Source organism: Salvelinus alpinus, chromosome 1, assembly GCF_045679555.1.
Source record: "Salvelinus alpinus chromosome 1, SLU_Salpinus.1, whole genome shotgun sequence".
NCBI lineage: Eukaryota > Metazoa > Chordata > Actinopteri > Salmoniformes > Salmonidae > Salvelinus > Salvelinus alpinus.
The window spans coordinates 34,466,201-34,490,360 of record NC_092086.1 but is presented as its reverse complement, the minus strand read 5'-3'; the positions used below and the strand labels follow the sequence as shown (position 1 = coordinate 34,490,360).

Here is a 24,160-nt window from a genome sequence, read left to right as displayed (position 1 = left end):
CTCATCCCACCAGCCTCCTCTGGTGTACATTGTGTTCATGTACATGTAGTTGTGTTGACAGTTGTTTAGGCTCTCAGGGGCATGTTGTGGTTAAGCCTTTCATTGGATGTTACTCTGCTGTACTGATGCTCTACTGCCCTCTGTTGACTCTGCAGCCAGTTAGATTCTCTGAGGGGTTTTTGTACAGATCCTCTACTCACTCACACCACTGTGTCTCTCTTGCACAGTAATACACAGCAGAGTCCTCTGCTCTCAGACCAGACAGCTTCAAAGTCAACATGCTGTTGCTTGTATCTTTAGTGGTTTCCATGCGTCCTTCAAACCTTTTAGCATGGTAACCTAGGCCTATTCCAGAAAAACCCATCCACTCCAGGGATTTTACTGCTGGTTGTCGTATCCAGTGTGTGTGGTGGCTGTCAACAGTGTATCCAGATATCTTACAGGAGAGACTGAGAGTTTCTCCAGGCTTTTTCAGGACTGGACTGGAGGGAAAGGACTCCAGACTCTGGCCATTTAAACCTGATGGAGAGAGAGAAAGATATAGGAAAAATGTGTTGGAGAAAAAGGAAGGACGCAGAACATTTAAGGAAATCAGAAGAGAGTTTACAAAAAATATTTTCACTAACAACAGTTGATGAGTAAATCCAAGCAGAACTCACATGGCAGACAGAGAGAGAGCAGCAGAAGGTAGAGTTTTCCTGTCATACTGAGGGTGGAGATATGAACTCAGCTGTTCCACACAAGACAACAAGTCAGCAGCAGAACATAAGTATATATGAACTCTGAGGGATCTGGATTTACATTATGATGTCATGGAGGAGGGACTGATGACTCTAAGATCAGAGGTCAAGTTATGGCTCATCAGTTGCGTCAGGTGTTGTCCTTGATCACATGACCTGACCAAGAAAAAACAGAGACACCTTGTAGACACCTTGTAGAGGGCAATTGGAGGGGTGCAACTCAACATTAGGAAGGTGTTCTTAATGTTTTGTACACTCAGTGTAGATTATGTAATTAAGCAATAAGGCACAAGAAGCCGTGTTATGTTCTGAACACAGTCACAGGTAAATTGTTGTTTGGTCTGACGCAATAGCCTGTGCGTTGGTGAAGCCTGCCAAATCTTATCACGCCTGGATAGGTATTTCACCTATCAGCTAACCACATTGTATGTTATAGCAATCTGCATAGAATTAGGAATTAGTACTTTAATAGGATCTCAATGACCATCTGTCAGTCAATGACACAGTCAATGACGTGGCACCCAACCATTGGTTGATGCATGCAACGTCTGAGCAGGATAACACAACCATTCCCTCTGCAGGGGGGGTCATCCGAGGGCTGATAGGTAGACAGCTTAAATTAACCCTTGTTATACCAAACTAAATGTTATGCTGGAATCAAGGGGAAATAATGTGCAAGTTCAGATAAGTACAAAAGTTGATTTGGACAGCAACATGAACATGATATTCTTATGGAGGTGCAGTGATTAAAATGTTACTGCACTTTTACAATTATATGTTGGTCATTTTTTAGGGTTAATCAAGATGCTATATCAGGGAAATTGATTTATCAGAGTGCAGGTGCATCCTGTGTTAGAAGTCATGCTTGAGTAGCTTTGAACTACGACGCCCAACACTCATTTTGATAGACACACCTGATAAAAACACATTCTTAAACTCTCTTCCCTATAAATAATTAGAATCAATACATACTAAAGTACTTAGGGGGAAGTGCCCAGGACAGATATGAGAAACCATATAGAGCAATGTATTACTTTAGATAAGGGCTCATTGTTCAATGCAATTCTTGAAAAGTGTGTTATATTTATTACAAACACAAACTATGAATATGATCTGTCAATAAAAGTATGTGTGAGTAGCATTGAATGACTGAAAATATTAAATAATAGAATTAATACAACTGTTAACAAGGTCTATCATATAAATGAAATTGTGATTAAATTGTCTGATTCTTTGATCCATCTCACCATTTAATCAAATCAAAGTCAAATCGTGTCCATGTGGTTGAAACATTGTATGGTTACCAGACACCAGATGGCTTATGTAAAAGACAGTTTCTCCTCAGCTGAAACAAGGTAGTGAGAATTAGATCATGAAAGTGTATAGGAACAGTCCCTGCAGTCCCTGAGATACTTAACTGCTTTAACTGTCTATCTGAATCATCAGAGATGCTAAACTGGGACCCTGAAACACCCAGGTGACAGACTGGAGTTCACCAAGCGTGGTGCCACACAGCTGTGAGGGTCACAGAGGGGAAGAGAGAGGGGTGTGTGAGAGAAACAGCCACCACTGAGAAAAGGAGAGCAGGGCCAGTGTGGAACAGAATGGATTATCAAACATAAATCCTTAGACTACGGAATGGATGCATTAATAGTTACTTTTCATACATTTTGACCAAAATGATGGAAAATATCATGTTTCTGTGTGACTTAAAGCGTAATAATTATGACAAAAGTAACTGTAAATATGTTTATTCCATACTCTAAGTATGTATGATTAAATAGTCACTTTATATTGATATGTTCAGTGAATTTGGTCAGAATCTATATCCGGAAACTTCCGGATTCCTTCAAAGGTGAGCCAGCCCTAGCGAATGAACGAGTGTGCCCGAGGCCAAACCTCATGCACTGGATCCATCAGAAACCAGGGAACGGACTAGAGTGGACTGGGCACACTCTGGCAGTGACACTATATTTGCCCAGTCTGTCCAGAGCCAGTTCAGCATCACCAAACACAACTCCAAAAACAACCTATACTTACAATAGAAAAGCCTGAAGACTGAAGACTCCGCTGTTTATTAATGTTCCCAACAGCCACAGTGACATGAGGCTGCAGCACTGTACAAAAAAGTATCAGGCACTTATTTTACTGTGAGAGTCATTGCGACAATTCTGATCTCCAGTCTCTGTCAAATCAAATCAAATCAAATGTATTTATATAGCCCTTCGTACATCAGCTGATATCTCAAAGTGCTGTACAGAAACCCAGCCTAAAACCCCAAACAGCAAGCAATACAGGTGTAGAAGCACGGTGGCTAGGAAAAACTCCCTAGAAAGACCAAAACCTAGGAAGAAACCTAGAGTGGAACCAGGCTATGAGGGGTGGCCAGTCCTCTTCTGGCTGTGCCGGGTGGAGATTATAACAGAACATGGCCAAGATGTTCAAATGTTCATAAAAGACCAGCATGGTCAAATAATAATAATCACAGTAGTTGTCGAGGGTGCAGCAAGTCAGCACCTCAGGAGTAAATGTCAGTTGACTTTTCATAGCCGATCATTAAGAGTATCTCTACCGCTCCTGCGGTCTCTAGAGAGTTGAAAACAGCAGGTCTGGGACAGGTAGCACGTCCGGTGAACAGGTCAGGGTTCCATAGCCGCAGGCAGAACAGTTGAAACTGGAGCAGCAGCACGGCCAGGTGGACTGGGGACAGCAAGGAGTCATCATGCCAGGTAGTCCTGAGGCATGGTCCTAGGGCTCATGTCCTCCGAGAGAGAGAAAGAAAGAAAGAGTGAATTAGAGAGAGCATACTTGAATTCACACAGGACACCGGATAAGACAGGAGAAGTACTCCAGATATAACAAACTGACCCTAGCCCCCCGACACATAAACTACTGCAGCATAAATACTGGAGGCTGAGACAGGAGGGTCAGGAGACACTGTGGCCCCATCCGATGATACACCCGGACAGGGCCAAACAGGAAGGATATAACTCAACCCACTTTGCCAAAGCACAGCCCCCACACCACCAACTTACTTAACTTACCATCCTGAGACAAGGCCGAGTATAGCCCACAAAGATCTCCGCCACGGCACAACCCAAGGGGGGGGCGCCAACCCAGATAGGAAGATCACGTCAGTGACTCAACCCACTCAAGTGACGCACCCCTCCTAGGGACGGCATGAAAGAGGTTTGGTAGCGGGCCGTGTCAGTGGCACTGTATTGTCCTATACTTCTTATGGCTGCAGGGGCATTATTGAGTAGCTTGGATGAAAGGTGCACAGAGGTGCCCAGAGTAAACAGCCTGCTCCTCAGTCATAGTTGCTAATATATACATAGTATTATTAGTATTGGATAGAAAACACTCTGAAGTTTATAAAACTGTTTGAATTATGTCTGTGAGTATAACAGAACTCATATGGCAGGCAAAATCCTGAGAAAAAAATCCAAACAGGAAGTGGAAATTCTTAGGCTGGTGGATTTTCAACCAAGCTCCCATTGAAATCCCAGCAAGATATGGATGAGTTTTCACTTCCTACGGCTTCCAATAGTTGTCAACAGTCTGTTGAACTTTGTCTGATGACTCTACTGTGAAGGGGGGCCGGATGAGAGGAGAATTAGTCACCACTGCCACCACTGCAACCCAAATGCCGTTTTTTTTGTGATAAAAGTAATATTTATCGAACAAAAAATAAGATTTGTTGTGTAACTGGTAGTCTCGTGAGTGGAAACACCCGAAGATTATCAAAGGTAAGCGATACATTTTATTGCTTTTCTTACTTTCGTGACCAAGCTAACCAAGCTAATATAAGGCTAAGCTGTTGTAGCATTAAAAACTACACTCACAAAAGCTTGGATTTCTTTCACTGTAAAATATATTTTCAAAATCTGACACGATAGGTGGATTAACAACAAACTAAGCCGTGTTTTGGTATATTTCACTTGTGATTGCATGATTATAAATATTTTTTGTAATATTTTTTAATCTGATACGTTTGGAAATTTTCACCTTCCTTTCAGGACCGGAACGAGGCTGTAGTTTTCTCATCATAACGCGCAACCCAAATGGTGTTTTTTTGTGATAAAAGTAATATTTATCGAACAAAAAGAAGATTTGTTGCGTAACTGGGAGTCTCGTAGGTGGAAACGTCCGAAGATTATCTAAGGTAAGCGATTAATTTTATTGCTTTTCTGACTTTCGTGACCATGCTAATTTGGGTTAGCTGTTGAAGCATTGAAAGCTACACTCACAAAAGCTTGGATTTCTTTCGCTGTAAAATATATCTTCAAAATCTGACACGATAGGTGGATTAACAACAAGCTAAGCTGTGTTTTGGTATATTTCACTTGTGATTGAATGATTATAAATATTTTTGTAATATTTTTTAATTTGGCCCCCTGCAATTCAGCGGTTGTTAACCCGTATTCGGTATCCGTAGCGCAGTGAAGTGAACAACATTCTAAAGATTGATTCAATACATCGTTTGACATGTTTCTACTGACTGTTACGGAACTTTTGGACATTTCGTCACGTTTTAGTGAACGCGTTTTGTGACTTTGGAATTGTTTACCAAACGCGCTAACCAAGTAGCTAAATGTACATAAATAACGGAAATTCCGATTATTGCATGGTGTGCTTTTTCCGTAAAGTTTTTTTGAAATCTGACACAGCGGTTGCATTAACCTTTTCTCAATCTAGGGGGTGCTGTTTTACCATTTTCATTTTCATTACAGTACAACGGTTTGATTTGTTTGATCTTAGCTAGCTACATAGCCGTCTTTGTATCAAAGATAATTGTGTAGTTATTGAGGTTCGCTAGCCAGCTATTTTCGTCCGAACGTAACGTAACGTAGTCAACACTGCTAGCTAGCCAGCTAGCCACCGAATAGCAGCATAGCAGCATAGCAGCACTGGAGAAACGATTACATTACAACGGAACGACTTGATTAGTGTAGTGTTAGCTGGCTACATAGTTGTCTTTGCTATCTTTGTATCTAAGATAATTGTGTAGCTTAGAGTTGGTTAGAGTAATTATTCGGTTAACTAGCCAGCTATTTTCGTAACGTAACGTAGTCAACACTGCTAGCTAGCCAGCTAGCCACCGAATAGCAGCATAGCAGCACTGGAGAAACGATTACATTACAATGGAACGACTTGATTAGTGTAGTGTTAGCTGGCTACATAGTTGTCTTTGCTATCTTTGTATCTAAGATAATTGTGTAGCTTAGAGTTGGTTAGAGTAATTATTCGGTTAACTAGCCAGCTATTTTCGTCCGCCGCGCTGCGCTGCCGTCTCCTACCTAGTCAACACTGCTAGCTAACACTGCTAGCTAGCCAACTTCTACCGAATAGCAGCACTGTAGAAACTCACATTACAACTTACATTACAACGGAACGACTTGATTAGCGTAGTGTTAGCTAGCTACATAGTTGTCTTTGCTGTCCTTGTATCCAAGATAATTGTGTAGTTTTGAGAAATTGTCGAGGTTACCTAGCCAGTTAGAGGTTACCTAGCCAGCTACACGTTCAAACAAAGTCAACAACGCAGCCACTGCTAGCCAGCCTACTTCACCGCCAGCAGTACTATATCATTTTAGTCAATAAGATTTTATTTTACTTTTGCAACGTAAGCTTAACTTCCTGAACATTCGAGACGTGTAGTCCACTTGTCATTCTAATCTCCTTTGCATTAGCGTAGCCTCTTCTGTAGCCTGTCAACTATGTGTCTGTCTATCCCTCTTCTCTCCTCTCTGCACAGACCATACAAACGCTTCACACCGCGTGGCCGCTGCCATTCTAACCTGGTGGTTCCAGCGCGCATGACCCACGTGGAGTTCCAGGTCTCCGGCAGCCTCTGGAACTGCCGATCTGCGGCCAACAAGGCAGAGTTCATCTCAGCCTATGCGTCCCTCCAGTCCCTCGACTTCTTGGCACTGACGGAAACATGGATTACCACTGACAACACTGCTACTCCTACTGCTCTCGCCTCGTCTGCCCACGTGTTCTCGCACACCCCGAGAGCTTCTGGTCAGCGGGGCGGTGGCACTGGGATCCTCATCTCTCCCAAGTGGACATTCTCTCTTTCTCCCCTGACCCATCTGTCTATCGCCTCCTTTGAATTCCATGCTGTCACAGTTACCAGCCCTTTCAAGCTTAACATCCTTATAATTTATCGCCCTCCAGGTTCCCTTGGAGAGTTCATCAATGAGCTTGACGCCCTGATAAGTTCCTTTCCTGAGGATGGCTCACCTCTCACAGTTCTGGGTGACTTTAACCTCCCCACGTCTACCTTTGACTCATTCCTCTCTGCCTCCTTCTTTCCACTCCTCTCCTCTTTTGACCTCACCCTCTCACCTTTCCCCCTACTCACAAGGCAGGCAATACGCTTGACCTCATCTTTACTAGATGCTGTTCTTCCACTAATCTCACTGCAACTCCCCTCCAAGTCTCCGACCACTACCTTGTATCCTTTTCCCTCTCGCTCTCATCTAACACTTCCCACACTGCCCCTACTCGGATGGTATCGCGCCGTCCCAACCTTCGCTCTCTCTCCCCCGCTACTCTCTCCTCTTCCATCCTATCATCTCTTCCCTCTGCTCAAACCTTCTCCAACCTATCTCCTGATTCTGCCTCCTCAACCCTCCTCTCCTCCCTTTCTGCATCCTTTGACTCTCTATGTCCCCTATCCTCCAGGCCGGCTCGGTCCTCCCCTCCTGCTCCGTGGCTCGACGACTCACTGCGAGCTCACAGAACAGGGCTCCGGGCAGCCGAGCGGAAATGGAGGAAAACTCGCCTCCCTGCGGACCTGGCATCCTTTCACTCCCTCCTCTCTACATTCTCCTCTTCTGTCTCTGCTGCTAAAGCCACTTTCTACCACTCTAAATTCCAAGCATCTGCCTCTAACCCTAGGAAGCTCTTTGCCACCTTCTCCTCCCTCCTGAATCCTCCTCCCCCTCCTCCCCCCTCCTCCCTCTCTGCGGATGACTTCGTCAACCATTTTGAAAAGAAGGTCGACGACATCCGATCCTCGTTTGCTAAGTCAAACGACACCGCTGGTTCTGCTCACACTGCCCTACCCTGTGCTTTGACCTCTTTCTCCCCTCTCTCTCCAGATGAAATCTTGCGTCTTGTGACGGCCGGCCGCCCAACAACCTGCCCGCTTGACCCTATCCCCTCCTCTCTTCTTCAGACCATTTCCGGAGACCTTCTCCCTTACCTCACCTCGCTCATCAACTCATCCTTGACCGCTGGCTACGTCCCTTCCGTCTTCAAGAGAGCGAGAGTTGCACCCCTTCTGAAAAAACCTACACTCGATCCCTCCGATGTCAACAACTACAGACCAGTATCCCTTCTTTCTTTTCTCTCCAAAACTCTTGAACGTGCCGTCCTTGGCCAGCTCTCCTGCTATCTCTCTCAGAATGACCTTTTTGATCCAAATCAGTCAGGTTTCAAGACTAGTCATTCAACTGAGACTGCTCTTCTCTGTGTCACGGAGGCGCTCCGCACTGCTAAAGCTAACTCTCTCTCCTCTGCTCTCATCCTTCTAGACCTATCGGCTGCCTTTGATACTGTGAACCATCAGATCCTCCTCTCCACCCTCTCCGAGCTGGGCATCTCCGGCGCGGCCCACGCTTGGATTGCGTCCTACCTGACAGGTCGCTCCTACCAGGTGGCGTGGCGAGAATCTGTCTCCGCACCACGTGCTCTCACCACTGGTGTCCCCCAGGGCTCTGTTCTAGGCCCTCTCCTATTCTCGCTATACACCAAGTCACTTGGCTCTGTCATATCCTCACATGGCCTCTCCTATCATTGCTATGCAGACGACACACAATTAATCTTCTCCTTTCCCCCCTCTGATAACCAGGTGGCGAATCGCATCTCTGCATGTCTGGCAGACATATCAGTGTGGATGACGGATCACCACCTCAAGCTGAACCTCGGCAAGACGGAGCTGCTCTTCCTCCCGGGGAAGGACTGCCCGTTCCATGATCTCGCCATCACGGTTGACAACTCCATTGTGTCCTCCTCCCAGAGCGCTAAGAACCTTGGCGTGATCCTGGACAACACCCTGTCGTTCTCAACTCACATCAAGGCGGTGACCCGTTCCTGTAGGTTCATGCTCTACAACATTCGCAGAGTACGACCCTGCCTCACACAGGAAGCGGCGCAGGTCCTAATCCAGGCACTTGTCATCTCCCGTCTGGATTACTGCAACTCGCTGTTGGCTGGGCTCCCTGCCTGTGCCATTAAACCCCTACAACTCATCCAGAACGCCGCAGCCCGTCTGGTGTTCAACCTTCCCAAGTTCTCTCACGTCACCCCGCTCCTCCGCTCTCTCCACTGGCTTCCAGTTGAAGCTCGCATCCGCTACAAGACCATGGTGCTTGCCTACGGAGCTGTGAGGGGAACGGCACCTCCGTACCTTCAGGCTCTGATCAGGCCCTACACCCAAACAAGGGCACTGCGTTCATCCACCTCTGGCCTGCTCGCCTCCCTACCTCTGAGGAAGTACAGTTCCCGCTCAGACCAGTCAAAACTGTTCGCTGCTCTGGCACCCCAATGGTGGAACAAACTCCCTCACGACGCCAGGTCAGCGGAGTCAATCACCACCTTCCGGAGACACCTGAAACCCCACCTCTTTAAGGAATATCTAGGATAGGATAAAGTAATCCTCCTAACCCCCCCCTCCCCCTTAAAAGAGTTAGATGCACTATTGTAAAGTGGTTGTTCCACTGGATATCATAAGGTGAATGCACCAATTTGTAAGTCGCTCTGGATAAGAGCGTTTGCTAAATGACTTAGATGTAAATGTAAATGTAAATGTTTCCACTTTGGAAAATATCATCTCCAAATTAAACTGCCTCATACTCAATTCTTGCTCGTACAATATGCATATTATTATTACTATTGGATAGAAAACAATCTCTAGTTTCTAAAACCGTTTGAATTATGTCTGTGGGTGAACCAGAAGTCTTTCTGCAGCGAAATCCATGACAGGAACTGCGAAGGTCTGAAAACGAGGCTCTGTTCTCAGATCAGTTTAAAGCTCTGTATGTATCCTATGGGTCGACATGAACTGCACCCGCCTTCCCCTGGATGTCAGTAACCAATGAGAAGTGGAATGGAGTGTCTACGTAGTTCTCAGAGCTTATAAAAGGCCAAGGAACGAAGTGAGCTCTCTTTTCGTCGTTCGTCATTGCGCAAAGCAAGACCTCAAGATGGCATTTTGAAACGCTCAGTTATCGGCCTTAGCTATATCCGTCTGTAATTTAATTCGATATAGGTGTTAGAAACATCATAACGAAGTTATTTTAAACCGAGTTATATCAGTTTATGCGAGTATATTGCTATTTTCGGAATTTCCTTAGTATTGCGTTTTGGGGATTTGGGCATGTTGTGGCCACATAGCTATTGTTAGCTGCTAATTCCGAAGTTGAAGACGACGTTTTACAACCAAGCAACGATTCTTTTGGACAAAGGACACCTTGCCCAAGATTCTGATGGAAGCTCGTCCAAAAGTAAGAGCTATTTATGATGTTATTCCATATTTATATGGAAAAATGTAAACGCATTTGTACGCCATTATTGCGGCACTAGTCTGGCTGTAACGCACACTGTATGTCTAGTAACGTTAATTTTTTTAAATCTAACTCAGCGGTTGCATTAATAACTAATGCATCTTTCATTTGCTGTCCAACCTGTATTTTTTAGTCAATCTAATCGATAAATAATCGTAAACTTAGGTGCCTTTCCAGGATGGCGCCGGCCAGAATGCATGACCTGTTGCCACTGATCACATTGTATAACAACGATTTGTGCTGCTAAATATGCACATTTTCGAACAAAACCTATATGCATTGTGTAATATGATGTTACAGGACTGTCATCTGACGAAGTATATCAAGGTTAGTCAAAAATTATATATCTTTTGCTGTATTGTTACGATCGCTAACCTGTGCTGCTGGTAAATTGCTTGTGTTTCTGGCTATTGTGCTAAGCTAATATAATGCTATATTGTGTTTTCGCTGTAAAACACTTAAAAAGTCTGACATATTGGCTGGATTCACAAGATGTTGGGCTTTCATTTGCTGTACGCTGTGTATTTTTCAGAAATGTTTTAAGATGAGTAATTAGGTATTTGACGTTGGTCTCTGTAATTATTCTGGCAGCTTCGGCACTATTTCAGATTGCAGCTGCAATGTAGAACTGTGATTTATACCTGAAATATGCACATTTTTCTAAAAAAAACATATGCTATACAATAAATATGTTATCAGACTGTCATCTGATGAAGTTGTTTCTTGGTTAGTGGCTATATATATCTTTATTTGGTCGAAATTGTGATAGCTACCCATGCAGGAAAAAAATGGTGGGAAAAAAAAGTTGTGTCTTTTGCTATCGTGGTTAGCTAATAGATTTACATATTGTGTCTTCCCTGTAAAACATTTTAAAAATCAGAAATGATGGCTGGATTCACAAGATGTGTATCTTTCATCTGGTGTCTTGGACTTGTGATTTAATGATATTTAGATGCTAGTATTTACTTGTGACGCTATGCTAGGCTATGCTAGTCAGCTTTTTTACTGTGGGGGGTGCTTTACGGATACAATCCAAATTGTATCCGTAAAGTTCATAGAAACATGTCAAACCTCAGGTTGTTTTTAGCCTAAATAATCAATAATATTTCAACCAGACATTAACGTCGTCAATATAAAATGTAAACAAGAAACGCACTCTCTCGGTCTTGCGCAGGAAAAAGCTCTGTGACACGGCAGGGTCCACTCATTCAGACTGCTCTTACTTCTTCATTTTTCAGAATACAAGCCTGAAACATTTTCTGAAGACTGTTGACATCTAGTGGAAGGCATAGAAACTGCATTTTGAGTCCTAAGTCAATGGATACTGTATTGGCATTGAATAGAAAACTATTCAACACTTCCTGAATGGATTTTTCTCAGGTTTTTACCTGCCAAATCAGTTCTGTTATACTCACAGACACTATTTTAACCGTTTTGGAAACTTTAGAGTGTTTTCTATCCAAATATACCAGTTATATGCATATCATATACTCTGGGCCCGAGATGCAGGCAGTTTAATTTGGGCATGCATTTCATCCAAAATTCAGAATGCTGCCCTAGAGAAGTTAAGGAGAGCTATATCTATAATTCCATGTGTATAACTTGTATTATCATCTACATTTATGATGAGTATTTCTGTTGAATAGATGTGGCTATGCACTATCACTGGATGATTTTGGAACTAGTGAACGTAACACGCCAATGTAAACTCAGATTCTTTGATATAAATATGAACTTTATCAAACAAAACATACATGTATTTTGTAACATGAAGTCCTATGAGTGTCATCTGATGAAGATCATCAAAGGTTAGTGATTAATTTCATCTCTATTTCTGCTTTTTGTGACTGCTATCTTTGGCTGGAAAAAATGACTGTGCTTATTCTGTGGTTTGGTGGTGACCTAACATAATCGTTTGTGGTGCTTTCGCTGAAAAGCATATTTGAAATTGGACACCTTGGTGGGATTAAAGATGACCTTTAAAATGGTATAAGACACATGTACTGTATGTTGTTTCCACATCATTTAAACATCCAATCTATGTGATTATGTTGAATCAATGTGGAAAACTGATTGAATTTGCAAAAAGTCATCAATGTAAAGGCATTTTGCATTTTTTTTCACCCAACTTTTATTAACCTAAATCCAAAAACATGGTGACAGTTGTTGTTGATGTCATGATGAATTGATAACTCATCCAAATGGAAATCAAAACTAGACATTGAACTGACATCTGTGCCCAGTTGCATAGTTGTGAAAAAACTCTGAATAATCCCATGATATATATTTGTGAATAACATTTTAATACATTTTAGTAGTGACGGTATTCCATTATACCTACCCAAGCGAGAATTTTTTTAATATTTTCATATATTACGAGATGTACTTTTCGTGTACAATACCAGTCAAACGTTTGGGACACACCTACTCATTCAAGGGTTTTTCTTTATTTGTACTATTTGTACTATTATTTGTACAAAAATAGTGAAGACATCAACAACTATGAAATAACATATATGGAATCATGTAGTAACCAAAAAAGCCCCCCTTTGCCTTGATGACAGCTTTGCACACTCTTGGAATTCTCTTAACCAGCTTCACCTGGAATGCTTTTACAACAGTCTTGAAGGAGTTCCCACATATGCTGAGCACTTGTTGTCTGCTTTTACTTCACTCTGCGGTCCAACTTATCCCAAACCATCTCAATTGGGTTGAGGTCGGGTGATTGTGGAGGCCAGGTCATCTGTGTAGCACTCCATCACTCTCCCTCCTGGTCAAATAGCCCTTACACAGCCTGGAGGTGTGTTGGGTCATTGTCCTGTTGATAAACAAATGCTAGTCTGACTAAGCGCAAACCAGATGGGATGGCGTATCGCTGCGCAATATTGTGGTAGCCATGCTGGTTAAGTGTGCCTTGAATTCTAAATATATCACTGACAGTGTCACCCGCAAAGCACCCCCACACCATCACACCTCCTCCTCCATGCTTCACAATGGGAACCACATCCGTTCACCTACTCTGCATCTCGCAGTTGGAACAAAATCTCAAATTTCAAGTCATCAGACCAAAGTACAGATTTCCACCGGTATAATGTAATTTGCTCATGTTTCTTGGCTCAAGCAAGTCTCTTATTGGTGTCCTTTAGTAGTGGTTTCTTTTCAGAAATTTGACCATGAAGGCCTGATTCACTCAGTGTCCTGTGAACAGTTGATGTTGATGTGTCTGTTACTCTGTGAATCATTTTTTGGGGCTGAAGCCTCTACCGCTTCTCTCTCCCGGATCCGGGATCCTCCTCATCAAAAAAGCTGACTAGCATAGCCTAGCCTAACGCGACAGGGATATCATATAATATAATTTTCATGAAATCACAAGTCCAATACAGCAAATGAAAGATAAACATCTTGTGAATCCAGCCATCATCTCTGATTTTTTTTATGTTTTACAGTGAAAACACAATATGTATTTCTATTAGCTAACCACAATAGCAAAAGACTCAACCGCATATTTTCACAATTTTTCTACCGCATAAGTAGCTATCACAAAACCGACCAAATAGAGATATAATTAGTCACTAACCAAGAAACAACTTCATCAGATGACAGTCTTATAACATGTTATACAATAAATTTATGTTTTGTTCGAAAATGTGCATATTTGAGGTATAAATCATAGTTTTACATTGTAGCTACCATCAAAAACATCACCAAAGCAGCCAGAATAATTACAGAGAGCAACGTGAAATACCGAAATACTCATCATAAAACATTTCTGAAAAATACATGGTGTACAGCAAATGAAAGATATACATCTTGTGAATCCAGACAATATTTCAGATTTTTAAAGTGTTTTACAGCAAAAACACAATATAGCATTATATTAGCTTACCACAATAGCCGGAAACACAAGCCGTTTACCAGTAGCAAAGGTTAGCGATCGTAACAATCCAGCAAAAGATATATAATTTTTGACTAACCTTGATATACTTCATCAGATGACAGTCCTGTAACATCATATTACACAATGCATATAGGTTTTGTTCGAAAATGTGCATATTTAGCAGCACAAATCGTGGTTATACAATGTGATTAGTAGCAACATTTCAGGCAATCTGGCCGGCGCCATCTTGGAGAGGCACCTAATCTAATCGATAACTAATCGTAAACTTGACAAAAAAATACAGGTTGGACAGCAAATGAAAGACACATTAGTTCTTAATGCAACCGCTGTGTTAGATTTTTAAAATTAACGTTACTCGACATTCAGCGTGCGTTACAGCGAGACCATGCCTAAATCAATGGCGGACTAATAATTTTACATCTTTCCACAGATATACGAATTAACATCATAAATAGCTCTTACTTTTGGATGATCTTCCATCAGAATCTTGGGCAAGTGGTCCTTTGTCCAGAACAATCGTCTTTTGGTTGAAAGATGTCCTCTACTCCTGTAGAAATTAGCTGCTAACGCCGATGTACCGGAGAGGTGCCCAACTCGTGATAACGCCTGACAAAGAAACTCCAGAAAATCGCAATAAACTGCTATAAACTGCTATAAGTCGGTTTAAATTAACTACCTTATGAAGTTTTTAAGACAAAAAACAAATTAAATCAGAGCCGGAGATATAGAACTGCTAAACCGAAAGCTTTTGAAGACGCCATGCCGGTTTCCCTCCTGCGTCAGGCGCCTCGTCGAAAAGGTCGGTACTTCCGTTCCAAGAGGTTTTATACTCCCTCAGATGGTGCTATCCGCTCCATTCAAAGTCTCACCGCTTACTGACATCTAGGGGAAGGCGTATGCAGTGCATGTAGCCCCATAGCTTATAAGGGAATTTATAAACCGACCCTGGAACAGAGACCTCAATTTCAGAAATCTCACTTCTTGACAGGAAGTGAGCTGCAGAATGAGTTCTGTTTCACTCAGAGAAATGATTCAAACGGTTTTAGAAACTCGAGAGTGTTTTCTATCCAATAGTAATAATAATATGCATATTGTACGAGCAAGAATTGAGTACGAGGCAGTTTAATCTGGGAACGAAAAATCTTCAAAGTGTAAACAGCACCCCCTATTGAGAAAAGGTTTTAACCTTGAATAGTTGTTATTTAGTCAGCGTCATTATGAATAGTTTAATCTTTAATAGTTGTTATTTAGTCAGTATCATTATGAATGGTTTAACATTTAATAGTTGTTATTTAGTCAGCGTCATTATGAATGGTTTAACATTTAATAGTTGTTATTTAGTCAGTATCATTATGAATGGTTTAACCTTTAATAGTTGTTAATTAGTCAACATCATTATGAATGGTTTAACATTTAATAGTTGTTATTTAGTCAGCATCATTATGAATGGTTTAACCTTTAAAACTTCTTAGGGATAGGGGGACATTTTCACTTTTGGATGAATTGGTGCCCAAATTAAACGGCCTCGCACTCTGTCCTAGATCATAGGATATGCATATTATTACTACTATTAGATAGAAACCACTCTGAAGTTTCTAAAACTGTTTGAATTATATCTGTGAGTAAAACAGAACTCATATGGCAGGCAAACTTCCAAACAGGAAGTGAAAATTCTGAAATGGGTCGCTGTGAAAGGCATCGCCTATTCAAATGCCTTATATTTATGGATCTGTATGCACTTCATACGCCTTCCACTAGATGTCAACAGGCAGTAGAACGTGGAATGAAGCGTCTAGCCTGATGTGGGACCGAATGAGAGCCAATGGAGTGACAGGTCAGGCATATTGCCAGTTCTTGGCCACGCACACTGGGAATGTCATTCTTTGTCTGCAATGCGTTATATAGACATGAAGAAATGCTCCGTCTGGGATGTTATTGGATATATATGAGAAAAACATCCTGAAGATTGATTCTCAACTGAGTTTGACCAGTTTATTCGATTTGTAATATCACTTTTTGAAGTTTTCGTTCATTAGCGTAAAGTTCTATGGAAACGTGAACTACACATGCTAGCCAAAGTTGCTAATTCGACAGAAGTAATGGACATTATAAAACAAAAAAACAATTTATTGTGGAACTAGGATTCCTGGCACTGCATTCTGATGAAAGATCATCAAAGGTAAGGGAATATTTATGATGTAATTTCGTATTTCTGTTGACTCCAACATGGCGGAGAATGGCTGAGCGCTGTCTCAGATTATTGCATGCTGTGCTTTTTACTAAAGTCATTTTTTAAATCTAACACAGCGGTTGCATTAAGAACCAGTGTATCTTTATTATATGTTAAACATGTATCTTTCATCAAAGTTTATGATGAGTATTTCTGTATTTCACGTGGCTATCTGTAATTTCTTTCGCTATTTTGGAGCCATTTCTGAACATGGCGTCAATGTAAAAACACGATTTGTGGCTATAAATATGCACATAATCGAACAAAACATAAATGTATTGTATAATATGATGTCATATGACTGTCATCTGATGAAGTTGTTCAAAGGTTAGTGATTCATTTTATCTCTATTTGTGGGTTTTGTGAAAGCTATCTTTGCTGTGAAAAAATGGCTGTGTTTTTTGGGATATTGTGGTGAGCTAACATAAATATATGTTGTGTTTTCGCTGTAAAACATTTTAAAAATCGGACATGTTGGCTGGATTCACAAGATGTTTATCTTTCGTTTGCTGTATTGGACTTGTGATTTCATGATATTATATTATATACCTGTGGCGCTAGGCTAGGCTATGCTAGTCAGCGTTTCTCATGACAGTTTTCCCAGATCCGAGATGGGTGCTCCAGAGAGGTTTTAATAGCTGTTATTTAGTCAACATCATTATGAATGGTTTAACCTTTGATAGTTGTTATTTAGTCAGCATCATTATGAATGGTTTAACCTTTAATAGCTGTTATTTAGTCAGCATCCTTATGAATGGTTTAACCTTTAATAGTTGTTATTTAGTCAGCATCATTATGAATGGTTTAACCTTTAAAAGTTGTTTTTAGTCAGCATCATTATGAATGGTTTAACATGTATTAATAGTTGTTATTAAGTCAGCATCATTATGAATGGTTTAACCTTAATAGTTGTTATTTAGTCAGTATCATTATGAATGGTTTAACCTTTAAAAGTAGTTTTTTAGTCAGATTCATTATGAATGGTTTAACCTTTAATAGTTGTTATTTAGTCAGCATCATTATGAATGGTTTAACCTTTAATAGTTGTTATTTAGTCAGCATCATTATGAATGGTTTAACCTTTAAAAGTTGTTTTTTAGTCAGATTCATTATGAATTGTTTAACCTTTAATAGTTGTTATTTAGTCAGCATCATTATGAATGGTTTAACCTTTAATAGTTGTTATTTAGTCATCATCATTATGAATATTTCTGTTTAATACTAGGCGCTCTAGCCCCTTTGGTGCATTTGGGTGTTCATCATTTCTATCACTAAAATAACAAAGAAAACTTTCACTTAGTTTAGAAATCTGCTTTTAAACTTATTATAAACATTAAACAACTGTGAAATTACATGTACATGTCTGATATCCATGCTTAAAATATGATTTTAGAAACATTAATTATGTAAATTATGTACAGTATAAAGCTTTTCAGACAGTTTATCTCATTCCCAGGGAGTGTCTATTTTGACTGTGACAATGTGAACTGGGTAATCCTTAGGTAACGATGGTTTCATGCGACAGACATCTTTGTTGTTTTTGTACAGGTCATGCTTGCTTCACACCACTGTGTGTCATTATATCTGACACAGTAATACATAGCTGTGTCTTCAGTTTGAATTCTCTGCCCTTCTAAAGTCACGATGTTGTTGGAACCATCTTTGGAGATGCTGAACCTGCTTTTCAAAGAATCCTTGCAGTTTCCATCTGAGTCACCGATCCATTCCATAGCTTTACCTACAGGATGTCTAATCCAGTCTGTGGTATAGCGATCATCACTGATAGAATACCCAGAGACCTTACAGTTGATGCTCCAAGACTCTCCAGGTTTTACAACCATTGAGCTTGGTTGGGTGAGTTCCGGGTCAACAATGCCGCACACAACTGGGGAGGCAAATGAAAATATACAGTTTGATTATGATGTAATTGTAATATTTATTCAAAACATAGAATATTATGTTTGGTTTTCAAACTCCTAATCCCTTGAAGGAACTCACAGGAGGCAGCTGCCAGCAGCAGCAGAGATGCAGGGAACATGGTTTGTGTTGAAGCTGAACTGATGGGAACAATACTTATTTACCTCTAACTGAGTGAAAGAGAGACAGACTCTTATATACAGAGAGGGAAATGTATTTGCATAGAAGTCAAAGATTCAGGATTAAAGGAGAAGTACAGTGAATAAATCACTAGTTGCACAGTGACATGTTTAGTAGAACAATAATTTATCATAATAATACAATTATCTGTTATGGAATGCAATGACCTGCATTTTGAATGGTTCTGTTCTGCTCGTTGTTTACAGTATATTACAGTATATACTTGGCCCATTACTCTTTTTAGTTAACAGTGTAAGTCTGCTATCAGTCTCATCTACTGAACAAAAATATTAACACAACATGCAACAATTTCAAAGATTTTCCTGAGACACATTTCATATAATTAAATCAGTCAAATGAAATAAATTAATAAGAGGAGGCTGGAACTGGAACACGCTGTCGTACACGTCGATCCGGAGCATCCAAAACATGCTCACTGGGTGACATGTCTGATGAGTATGCAGGCCATGGAAGAAATGGGACATTTTCTGCTTCCAGGACTTGTGTACAGATCCTTGAAACATGGGGCTGTGCATTATCATGCTGAAACTTGAGGCGGATGAATGGCACGACAATGGGCCTTAGGATCTCGTCACGGTATCTCTGTGCATGAACATTTTCATCGATAAAATGCTATTGTGTTTGTTGTCCGTAGCTTATGCCTGCCCATATCATAACCCCACGCCACCATGGGGCACTCTGTTCACAACGTTGACATCAACAAACCACTCACCCACACGACGCCATACACGTGGTCTGCGGTTGTGAGGCCGGTTGGACGTGCTGCCAAGTTTTCCAAATTGACACGGGATGCGGGTTTATGGTAGCGAAATTAACATTAAATTATCTGGCAACAGCTCTGATGTGCATTCCTGCAGTCAGCATGCCAATTGCACACTCCCTCAAAACTTGAGACATCTGTGTCATTGTGTTGTGTGACAAAACTGCACCTTTTAGAGTGGCCTTTCATTGTCTCCAGCACAAGGTGCACCTGTGTAATGATTATACTGTTTAATCAGCTTCTTGGTATGCCGAACCTGTCAGGGAGATGGATTATCTTGGCAAAGGAGAAATGCTCACTAACAGGGATGTAAACAAATTTGTGCACAAAATTTGAGATAAATAAGCCGTTTGCGCATGTGGAAAAATTCTGGGATCTTTTATTTCAGCTCATTAAACATTGGACTAATACTTTACATGTTGCGTTTTTTTATTTTCTTCCTTATAAATTTCAGTATACTCAATGAGGACATTCATTTACACCTACCAGTAATTAAAACTCTGAATTGGATTAGGCTCATATACAGGCGAATGTAAATAAGCTGTCTTGAAAAATATATAAAGCGGAGCCATTTCAGAAGGGAAACCAGAGTGTGGTGGCATCAGCTGTTTGCTACAGCAGATATTGCACCAATTGGATTCACACTCTAATTACATGAGGTCTATTTAAGTTTACCAGCTCTACATATGCTTCCTCAATGTCAGATGTCAAGCATTCCCATGCACTGGTGTCTCTTGCTGCCGTCCTGCTGTAACTAGCTGTTACTCGCTATGCTTGCTGTTTCTGATATCCCACCACCACCCCAGCACAGGATGACAGAATCTATTGGGATTAATACAATAAACTTGTTCCATACTTGTTCCATTACTCTTTAACATGAATGATCATCACAGTTCTATATGAGAGCATCTTGACTGGCTGCCTCACTTCTTGGTATGGCAACTGCACCGCCCTTGATCGCATGGTGCTACAGGGGGTGGTGCGGACAGCCCAGTACATCACTGGGGCCGAGCCCCCTGCCATCCAGAACCTCTGGGAAAATATGGCCCGGAAAATAAATTGTTTAACGCTCCAGCCACCGAAGCCACATATTGTTATCTCTGCTTCCGCTTGGCTAGCAGTAACAATGCATCAAGTCTGACACTAACAGGCTCCTGAACAGCTTCTATCCCCAAGCCATAAGATTGCTAAATTGCTAACAGAATTGCTAGAGTATCCCTGCACATTGTAAATATGTTATTGGAACTGACTCTATATACAGTAGCTTCTCTTCTTTCCCGTGATCTTCATATTTCTTATTTTTAGTTATTGTGTGTTTAATTTTTTGTGCTACATTGATATTGATTACTGCATTGTTAGGTTTGGAGCTTGCAAGAAAGGCATTCCACTGTACAGTTGTGGGCAAAAGTTTTGAGAATGACACAAATATAAATTTTCACAAAGTCTGCTGCCTCAGTTTGTATGATGGCAATTTGCATATACTCCAGAATGTTATGAAGAGTGATCAGATGAATTGCAATTAATTGCAAAGTCCCTCTGCCATGCGAGTGAACTGAATACCCAAAAAACATTTCCACTGCATTTCAGCCCTGCCACAAAAGGACCAGCTGACATCATGTCAGTGATTCTCTCGTTAACACAGGTGTGAGTGTTGACGAGGACAAGGCTGGAGATCACTCTGTCATGCTGAAGGAGGGGGGTGGGGTTTGGAATCATTGTTCTTCCTCAGTCAAACATGGTTACCTACAATACACATGTGCCGCATAATTGCTTTGCACAAAATGGCAAGGACATTGCTGCCAGTAAGATTGCACCTAAATCAACCATTTATCGGATCATCAAGAACTTCAAGGAGAGCGATTCAATTGTTGTGGAGAAGGCTTCAGGGAGCCCAAGAAAGTCCAGCAAGCGCCAAGACCATCTCCTAAAGTTGATTCAGCTGCGGAATCGGGGCACCACCAGTACAGAGCTTGCTCAGGAATGGCAGTAGGCAGGTGTGAGTGCATCTGCACGCACAGTGAGGCGAAGACTTTTGGAGGATGGCCTGGTGTCAAAAAGGGCAGCAAAGAAGCCACTTCTCTCGGGGAAAAACATCAGGGACAGACTGATATTCTGCAAAAGGTACAGGGACTGGACTGCTGAGGACTGGGGTAAAGTCATTTTCTCTGATGAATCCCCTTTCCGATTGTTTGGGGCATCTGGAACAAAGCTTGTCCAGAGAAGACAAGGTGAGCACTACCATCAGTCCTGTGTCATGCCAACAGTAAAGCATCCTGAGACCATTCATGTGTGGGGTTGCTTCTCAGCCAAGGGAGTGGGCTCACACAATTTTGCCTAAGAACACAGCCATGAATAAAGAATGGTACCAAAACACATCCTCCAAGAGCAACTTCTCCCAACCATCCAGGAACAGTTTGGTGATGAACAATGCCTTTTCCAGCATGATGGATCACCTTGCCATAAGGCAAAAGTGATAACTAAGTGGCTCGGGGAACAAAACATCAATATTTTGGGTCCATGGCCAGGAAACTCCCCAGACCATAATCCCATTGAGAACTTGTGGTCAATCCTCAAGAGGCGGGTAGACAAACAAAACCCCACAAATTCTGACAAACTCCAAGCATTGATTATGCAAGAATGGGCTGCCATCAGTCAGGATGTGACCCAGAAGTTAATTGACAGCATGCCAGGGCGGATTGCAGAGGTCCTGAAAAAGAAGGGTCAACACTGCAAATATTGACTCTTTGCATCAACTTCATGTAATTGTCAATAAAAGTCTTTGACACGTATGAAATGCTTGCAATTATACTTCAGTATTCCATAGTAACATCTGACAAAAATATCTAAAGACACTGAAGCAGCAAACTTTGTGGAAATTAATATTTGTGTTATTCTCAAAACTTTTTGGCCACGACTGTACTTGTGCACTTAACTTAATCCTGTTTGCTGAAATTTGAAATCTGGTTTCACGCAAATAAGTTCCCCAAATTGAAAGACATTACCAAATAAATGGTTTTAGCTGCTAGAGATTGATAATTAATTTTACAGCTTGACTGCATATATTATTAAAACTGTTTTGGGCTTATTTGCAATTGTCAAATGACAATGAATGGCTATAAAGTTTTCATGAGGATATTCATACAGTTATTTTGACAGGTTGTCAGGTATATTTTATGCTTTTCAAGTGATTTAAAAAAAAAATATGTGGGTTATAATTTACAGTATGATGTGTCTACTCCATCCTATAGTGTTATAGTGTTGGTGGGGCCATGGGATTGATGTTAACAGAGACTGGAGCTGAGGGTTTTGTACAGTTGCTTCACCAGCTCCAGTCACTGTGTCTGTCCAGCACATTAATTAATAAACAGCAGAGTCCTCTGCTCCCAGACTCTTGGCCTCTAAGAACTGTGTGTTTATGGAGACAATCTCAGTCAGGATTAACTGGCCTTTCAGGGAGTCTGAGTAGGTAGCAGAGTTTGAACCAGAGTTAATTATACGCGTCCACTCCAGTCTTCTTCCTGGTTGCTGCCTTATCCAGTTTATATAATAGTCTGTCGTTGTAAACCCAGATGTTTTGCATGATAATTTAACAGTCTCCTTGACTGATCCAGTCTGATATCACAACAAACACTTGCAAAACAAAAACATTTTAATATTCAGTTGAAGATGTGGCATTTACACTAATATTGAGTTTAACCATGATACTCAGACATTCTTCAGTCACCATGTAGTGTTTTACTTACTGTGTATGGACACCACCATGACCAATAAACTCCAGACAGTCCTCATTGTTCAGTATTAGTTAGTGCAGGGCTCATTGTAATGTTTAACTTACTGTATATGACAACTAAACTCCAGACAGTCCTCATTGTTCAGTATTAGTTAGTGCAGGGCTCATTGTAATGTTTAACTTACTGTATATGACAACTAAACTCCAGACAGTCCTCATTGTTCAGTATTAGTTAGTGCAGGGCTCATTGTAATGTTTAACTTACTGTATATGACAACTAAACTCCAGACAGTCCTCATTGTTCAGTGATAGTCAGGTTAGTGCAGGACTTGTTGTAATGTCAGTCCAAGCTGGCTATAATAAAAAATTCCAGAGCTGAGTGTCTGATTATAAAGAGATGAAGGGGGGAGAGACGTTGCATAGACCGCCCTCTAGAGGTTTTAACAGATACTGATATAGAGATATGTTCTGCTCTATTCCTTGGTTCCCTCCCTCCCCTGTCTTTCATTCTTCTATCTGTTTTTCAGATTTTCCATAAGCGATGTTCACACTAGACATGTTTGATCTTTTATACAGTGCTGAAGAGCTAAGAAACAATAATATTTGCCTATGTGGGAAAATACAATTATTATTGAATTATATGTATCTCTTACTGCTCATCCCCGCTTGGGAATATATTGTGGAGTTCCCCAGGGATATATAATTGGTCCATTACTGTTTTTAGTTTGAGTATATTTCTGTTTGCTGATCACATTAATTGAATTCTGTCTGATACTGAAATACAACACTGACATAAAAACAATCTCTGACAAAGACATGAGGGGAAACAGAGGGTTAAATACACAACAGGTACTGAATGGGATTGAAACCAGGTGTGTAGGAAGACAAGACAAAACCAATGGAAAATGAAAAATGGATCAATAATGGCTAGAAGACCGGTGACGTCGACCGCCGAACACCGCCCGAACAAGGAGAGTCAACAACTTCGGCAGAAGTGGTGACAATAGGATGTTCAGACTAGATATGTTTGATATTTTATATCCCCAGGGATCTATAATTGATCCATTACTGTTTTTAGTTTCAGTATATTTCTGTTTGATGATCAC

The 24,160-nt window shown here is 41.1% G+C and overlaps 1 long non-coding RNA gene across 1 annotated transcript; it reads right to left on the bottom strand.

The window, feature by feature from the left end:
* Nucleotides 1-712: 712 nt before the first annotated feature.
* LOC139574168 (uncharacterized) lies at nucleotides 713-23,482 on the bottom strand. Its single transcript, XR_011674734.1, has 3 exons — nucleotides 23,320-23,482; nucleotides 18,124-18,331; nucleotides 713-3,502 (listed from the first exon to the last, which is right to left on the bottom strand). It is a non-coding gene; the product is annotated as an uncharacterized lncRNA (long non-coding RNA).
* Nucleotides 23,483-24,160: the final 678 nt, after the last annotated feature.